General features: G+C 47.9%; 2 non-coding genes across 2 annotated transcripts; one reads left to right on the top strand and one right to left on the bottom strand.

The window, feature by feature from the left end:
* Window positions 1-299: 299 nt before the first annotated feature.
* Window positions 300-382, bottom strand: TRNAL-UAA (transfer RNA leucine (anticodon UAA)). Its single transcript has one exon. It is a non-coding gene; the product is annotated as a tRNA-Leu (tRNA).
* A 6,719-nt stretch (window positions 383-7,101) lies between these two features.
* On the top strand, window positions 7,102-7,184 carry TRNAL-UAA (transfer RNA leucine (anticodon UAA)). Its single transcript has one exon. It is a non-coding gene; the product is annotated as a tRNA-Leu (tRNA).
* Window positions 7,185-7,415: the final 231 nt, after the last annotated feature.

Raw genomic sequence — 7,415 nt, 5'->3', positions numbered from 1 at the left:
CAATGTTGCTGGAGTTTTTGGTAGGAACCCCTAGAAAATTGAGCCTGTCCCTTTTCCTGCTGCCAACATCTGCCAGAAGGATATGTTACAATGAGTGCTATTGTAAAAGCTGAGCCAGACTAAATGAGTTAGGAAGGGGCTAAATTGGGAATTTACTTTTGTGTTGGTTGATTCTTGATTGAAAATCAAGAGGATTCATCTTTCGCCACTAAATGAAAAACTGTGGGAAGGAAAATGGTTTTATTTATGGTGTTAAATGGTGGAGATATTGGGTGCTTGAGAAGCAAAAAAATCTTTTCTACCAGAAGTGGCGCTCGAACCCACGCAGACACATGTCCATTGGATCTTAAGTCCAATGCCTTAACCACTCAGCCATTCTGGTAAGTGTCCCAGAATGCTGTTTGCTATAGTGAGCTTTGATCCCCAGAGCATCGCTTTCATAGAATCATAGAATATCAGAGTTGGAAGGGACCTCAAGAGGTCATCTAGTCCAACCCCCTGCTCAAAGCAAGACCAATTCCCAGCTAAATCATCCCAGCCAGGGCTTTGTCAAGCCGGGCCTTAAAAACCTCCAAGGAAGGAGACTCCACCACCTCCCTAGGTAACGCATTCCAGTGTTTCAACACCCTCCTAGTGAAATAGTTTTTCCTGATATCCAACCTGGACCTCCCCCACTGCAACTTGAGACCATTGCTCCTTGTTCTGTCATCTGCCACCACTGAGAACAGCCGAGCTCCATCCTCTTTGGAACCCCCCTTCAGGTAGTTGAAGGCTGCTATCAAATCCCCCCTCATTCTTCTCTTCTGGAGACTAAACAATCCCAGTTCCCTCAGCCTCTCCTCATAAGTCATGTGCTCCAGACCCCTAATCATTTTTGTTGCCCTCCGCTGGACTCTTTCCAATTTTTCCACATCCTTCTTGTAGTGTGGGGCCCAAAACTGGACACAGTATTCCAGATGAGGCCTCACCAATGTCGAATAAAGGGGAACGATCACGTTCCTCGATCTGCTGGCAATGCCCCTACTTATACAGCCCAAAATGCCGTTAGCCTTCTTGGCAACAAGAGCACACTGTTGACTCATATCCAGCTTCTCGTCCACTGTGACCCCTAGGTCCTTTTCTGCAGAACTGCTGCCTAGCCATTCGGTCCCTAGTCTGTAGCAGTGCATGGGATTCTTCCGTCCTAAGTGCAGGACTCTGCACTTGTCCTTGTTGAACCTCATCAGGTTTATTTCGGCCCAATCCTCTAATTTGTCTAGGTCCCTCTGTATCCGATCCCTACCCTCTAGTGTATCTACCACGCCTCCTAGTTTAGTGTCATCTGCAAACTTGCTGAGAGTGCAGTCCACACCATCCTCCAGATCATTAATAAAGATATTAAACAAAACCGGCCCCAGGACCGACCCTTGGGGCACTCCGCTTGAAACCGGCTGCCAACTAGACATGGAGCCATTGATCACTACCCGTTGAGCCCGACTATCTAGCCAGCTTTCTATCCACCTTACAGTCCATTCATCCAGCCCATACTTCTTTAACTTGGCGGCAAGAATACTGTGGGAGACCGTATCAAAAGCTTTGCTAAACTCAAGGAATAACACATCCACTGCTTTCCCCTCATCCACAGAGCCAGTTATCTCATCATAGAAGGCAATTAGGTTAGTCAGGCACGACTTCCCCTTCGTGAATCCATGCTGACTGTTCCTGATCACTTTCCTCTCCTCTAAATGTTTCATAATTGATTCCTTGAGGACCTGCTCCATGATTTTTCCAGGGACTGAGGTGAGGCTGACTGGCCTGTAGTTCCCCGGATCCTCCTTCTTCCCTTTTTTAAAGATGGGCACTACATTAGCCTTTTTCCAGTCATCTGGGACCTCCCCCGATCGCCATGAGTTTTGAAAAATAATGGCTAATGGCTCTGCAATCTCACCCGCCAACTCCTTTAGCACCCTCGGATGCAGCGCATCCGGCCCCATGGACTTGTGCACGTCCAGTTTTTCTAAATAGTCCCGAACCACTTCTTTCTCCACAGAGGGCTGGTCACCTTCTCCCCATGCTGTACTGCCCAGTGCAGCAATCTGGGAGCTGACCTTGTGCGTGAAGACAGAGGCAAAAAAATCATTGAGTACATTAGCTTTTTCCACATCCTCGGTCACTAGGTTGCCTCCCTCATTCAGTAAGGGGCCCACACTTTCCTTGATTTTCTTCTTGTTGCTAACATACCTGAAGAAACCCTTCTTGTTATTCTTAACATCTCTTGCTAACTGCAACTCCAAGTGTGATTTGGCCTTCCTGATTTCACTCCTGCACGCCTGAGCAATATTTTTATACTCCTCCCTGGTCACTTGTCCAATCTTCCACTTCTTGTAAGCTTCTTTTTTGCGTTTAAGATCAGCAAGGATTTCACTGTTTAGCCAAGCTGGTCGCCTGCCATATTTACTATTCTTTCTACACATCGGGATGGTTTGTTCCTGCAACCTCAATAAGGATTCTTTAAAATACAGCCAGCTCTCCTGGACCCCTTTGCCCTTCATGTTATTCTCCCAGGGGATCCTGCCCATCTGTTCCCTGAGGGAGTCAAAGTCTGCTTTTCTGAAGTCCAGGATCCGTATTCTGCTGCTCTCCTTTCTTCCTTGTGTCAGGATCCTGAACTCGACCATCTCATGGTCACTGCCTCCCAGGTTCCCATCCACTTTTGCTTCCCCTACTAGTTCTTCCCTGTTTGTGAGTAGCAGGTCAAGAAAAGCTTTGCCCCTAGTTGGTTCCTCCAGCACTTGCACCAGGAAATTGTCCCCTACACTTTCCAAAAACTTCCTGGATTGCCTGTGCTTTACCTACTACTGGCTTCCATAGATTTTTAACAGCTCCGGGGTGGCGGGGGAGGAAGCTGTGAGGTTGAGAATTCCCTCATCTCTCCCTTTTATTTCCTAAGAGTGGTTGCTTCATACAGTTTCTCACATGGCTCACTAGTGAAACTGTGCTTAACAGTTGCCTTCGGGCTTCCAGCTTGCTACAAAAGAAGCAGGTGTTCCTGCAACGCCTGCCTTGGAACCTACTATAAGGTGAATCTTGGCCACAGCTGGCACTTGTCCCAGCATCTTCAACTTTTCCCTAGATGCTTGATGTATTTCCTCTCCAACCTTGCCAAATTCAGTTTATGGGTGAACTTCTTGAAGCATGGTAGGTGCCACCAAGCATTGTGTTTGACTAGGTCCTCCATGGTGGTAGTCCCCAAAGATTCAGCTACTAGGTGATACTCTTTGTCTCCCCACTGATGCCTAAAAATCATCAAGACCACAGTAAAATCAAGGATTTATGTAATAAATTACTTTGGGATTGTAATTAATTATGTTATGTAACTCTGTGCATATTGCTTGCTGATGGACTCTGGTAATTTCTGGCTGGATGCTGACATCACAACCCTTTTGACATAATAAACAAAATGGATAATCAATACCACTGAACCACTTCTTTTTTGCCAATGACAGCAATCAACTTGAAGCCTTCCTTCTATTTATAGTCATCTGTAACATAAAAAAAATTAATTAGGTGTCAGCATTAACTGATAACACAGTAGTGTCAGTCAAGGGCCGTCCTTTAACTTTGTGAGGGCTGCATGGTTGACATGCCCATGTTAACGTATAATTTAAAAAAATGATTTTTAACCATTTTCTCAAATATATATCTACATAACGAAGGAGTACTGCGGAAAGGGATGTGGGGTCATAGTGGATCACAAGCTAAATATGAGTCAACAGTGTAACACTGTTGCAAAAAAAGCAAACATCATTCTGGGATGTATTAGCAGGAGTATTGTAAGCAAGACCCGAGAAGTAATTCCTCCTCTCTACTCCGTGCTGATTAGGCTTCAACTGGAGTATTGTGTCCAGTTCTGGGTGTCACATTTCAGGAAAGATGTGGACAAATTGGAGAAAATCCAGAGAGGAGCAACAAAAATTATTAAAGGTCAAGAAAACATGATCTATGAGGGAAGATTGAAAAAATTGTGTTTGTTTAGTCTGGAGAAGAGAAGACTGAGAAGGGATATGATAAGTTTTCAAGTACATAAAAGGTTGTTACAAGGAGGAGGGAGAAAAATTATTGTTCTTAACCTCTGAGGATAGGACAAGAAGCAATGGGCTTAAAAAACAGCAAGGGCGGTTTAGTTAAAACTTCCTAACTGTCAGAGTGGTTAAGCACTGGAATAAATTGCCTAGGGAGGTTGTAGAATCTCCATCATTGGGAATTTTTAATAGCAGGTTGGACAAACCTGTCAGGGATGGCCTAGATCAGGGATGGGCAAACTTTTTGTCCTGAGGGCCACATCTGGGTGGGGAAATTGCATGCAGGGCCATGAATGGGGCATGGGGTTGGGGTGCAGGAGGGACTGTGGGGTGTGGACGGGGGTGCGGCGTGTACGAGGGGGCTCAGGGGAGGGGGTTGGGGTGCAGGGAGGGGTGTGGTGTGTATGAGGGGGATCAGGTCAGGGGGTTGGAGTGCAGGGAGGGATGCGGAGTGCGGAAGGGGGCTCAGGGCAGGGGGTTGGGGTGCAGGGAGGGGTGCGGATTGTGGGAGGGGGCTGGGGGTTGGGGACTCAGAGCAGGGGTTTGGGGTGCAGGAGGGGGATCAGGGCAGGGGGTTGGGGTGCAAGAGTGGGGCAGGGGCTCAGGGCAGGGGCTTGGGGTGCATGAAGGGGATCATGACGGGGTTGGGGTGCAGAAGGGGTGCAGAGTGCAGCAGGGGGCTCAGAGCAGGGGTTTGGGAGCTCAGGGCAGGGGTGTGGGGTGCAGGAGGGGTGGTGGGTGCAGGCTCCAGCCCAGTGCCTCTTGCCTGCCTGCCTGCCCTGGCCCCGTGCCACTCCCAGAAGTGGCCGGCACCACATCCCTGTGGACCCTGGGGAAAGGGGGGAGAAGGGCTCTGTCCGCTTCCCTCGCATGCAAGCACCAGTCACCGCAGCTCCCATTGGCCTGGAACAGGAAACCGCGGCCAATGGGAGCTTCGAGTGTGGAACTGACAGGGGAGGGCCGCGCAGAGGCCTCAGGGACGTGGTGCCAGCCGCTTCCAGGAGCGGTGCGGGGCCTGCGGCACCATGGGGGTGGCGATCCTGCAGGCCCAATCCAAAGCCCTGAGGGCCGGATCTGGCCTACGGGCTGTAGTTTGCTCACCCCTGGTCTAGATAATACTTAGTCTTGCCTTGAGTGCAGGGGACTGGACTAGATGACTTCTCGAGGTCCCTTCCAGTTCTATGATTCTATAATTGTTCTGGGTTTGTCATCTTTGGTACCATTGGGAGAAAGGGCTTTCAAATTATACACAACTCAACCCATTTCTGCCAACACTGTGTCATCAAAATTTTTCCTCTTCCTGTGAACTTTTGAAATGCGAATGTTTAACAAAAATGTTGGACACTTTTTGTTTGGAAATGGAGGGGAAACTCCCCTCTTTCGCCCTTCTGAAAAAACAACAACTTTTCACCAGAAAAATGTGAAAAAAGAGGGTGTGGATGAGAGGGTTTAACTCTCCAAATCCCCTTTTTTTTTTTGAGGGAGGGGAATGAAAAATAAGAAAAAGTGTCTGGGGGATCCCACTGACATGAAATTTTGAGTTGAAATATGAAAAATGTTCTGAAAAATATTAAGTGAAACAAAAAACCTTTCTTTTTTTTAATCAAGGATTTTTTTCTTTTTGTGAGATTTATTTCCTAGGTTTCCTCCAGCTCTAGGCCAGGCTGGGCAGGCCCTCATCTCCATGCTTGTTCTGACCTATGGCAATTCCTATTTCCATGTGGTTCTTTCATCTCCCCCTGAGGAAAAGTGGGTGTGAATATTGGTCCAGGACAGAACACTCCCCATCCCCCCGTACTGCTTTCACCCCCTCCCGACCCTCTGTAACTAGAGCAGAGACAATCTGCAAAGCACTGTCCCCTCAGGATCAGGAATAGGCCCCACTGCAGAAGAGGTTGGTCTACCCAGAGGGAAATATGATGAGTGGCAGAGCCAGTAGCATGAGCCTTGTGAGAGGAGCTGAGAGACCTGCAGGTCAGTACTTCCTATATCTCTTGATGTCTTCCCATCCCGCCTTGATGCCCTTCTAAGATCAGCATTAGTCAAACACAAGTTATCGGCTTCAATACAGGTCTGAGTGAGTCAGTTTCTCTGTCCTGTGGATATCAACCTAGTAATGTTGATTTAATGGCCCTGTCCGGTCTTAAAATCTATGAATTTCACACCTGATTGAGACTGGCTTAGAGGGACTAGGGGTTGTACTGGTGTAATTATTTCATTGAAATAGTTATGCCAGTACAAAACCTGAACATAACCCAGACTTCAGCCTGGAAGTACCATTGGCTAGGCTGAGCTAGCAGACTGGAATGACTGCTAGGTCCATAGAGCAGACTTTAAAAACATCAGACTGGCTACACCAGATCAGACCAATGGTTCGCCTAGCCCAGTAGCCTGTCTTCCGGACAGTGGCTAATGCCAGGTGCTTCAAAGAGAATGAACAGAACAGGGAAATAATCAAGCGATCTGTCATCCAGTCCCAGCATTAGGCAGCCAGAAGCTTAGGGACATGCAGAGCATGAGGTCACATCCCTGACCATCCTGGCTAATAGCTATTGACAGACCTGTCCTCCATGAACTTATCTAATTCTTTTTTGAACCCAGTTATACTTTTGGCCATCACAACATTCCCTGGCAATGAGTTCCTCCGGCTGACTGTGCATTGTGTGAAGCACGTCCCTTTGTTTGTTTTAAACCGGCTGCCTACTTTATAGCACATTAGCCACACCCCCTATAGGCTCGGACCAATCAGCTCCCTCCACCTGTCTCACAGTGTTTTAATACAACTCACCTTCAATGTAGCCCATTTTTAGACCAGCTCCTGGGCCCCCACACTCTTTGTGAGGGACCCACCCCGTCACACCTTTCATGTCCTGTTTGTGCTGACAGACAAGCTAGGGCTTGAGTTCCTTGTACTTCAAAAGCCATGTAATTACCCGGTTAACCCCAAGGGCTTCTGGATAGTGGCAATGCCTCAAATGTGGTGTGGAGTCAGGCTCTAGTAAGAATCTCTATGGTGCAATGCAGACTTCCTTGTGTACTCACCAGAATGGCCGAGTGGTTAAGGCGTTGGACTTAAGATCCAATGGACATATGTCCACGTGGGTTCGAACCCCACTTCTGGTAGTAATGTTTTTTTCTCCCTTTCAAAGCCCAGTGTCACCTCTATTTGACCATATCCTGCAAACCCACAGCTGTCCTGCACCAGGGGCTAAGGGAGGGCTGTTTAATGGCAAGGTATAGCCCTTCAGGCTTGAGCTAGAGACCAGGATCTAGGACCCAGCAAGGTGGTAGGGTCCCAGAGTTTGGGCTGTAGCCTGAGCCAGAACAGCTACATGCAAATAAACAGCCCCTTAG

This window comes from Chrysemys picta, chromosome 4 (assembly GCF_011386835.1).
Source record: "Chrysemys picta bellii isolate R12L10 chromosome 4, ASM1138683v2, whole genome shotgun sequence".
Taxonomy (NCBI): domain Eukaryota; kingdom Metazoa; phylum Chordata; order Testudines; family Emydidae; genus Chrysemys; species Chrysemys picta.
Note: the sequence above shows the minus strand (reverse complement) of the source record. Positions and strands in the feature narration are given on the sequence as shown.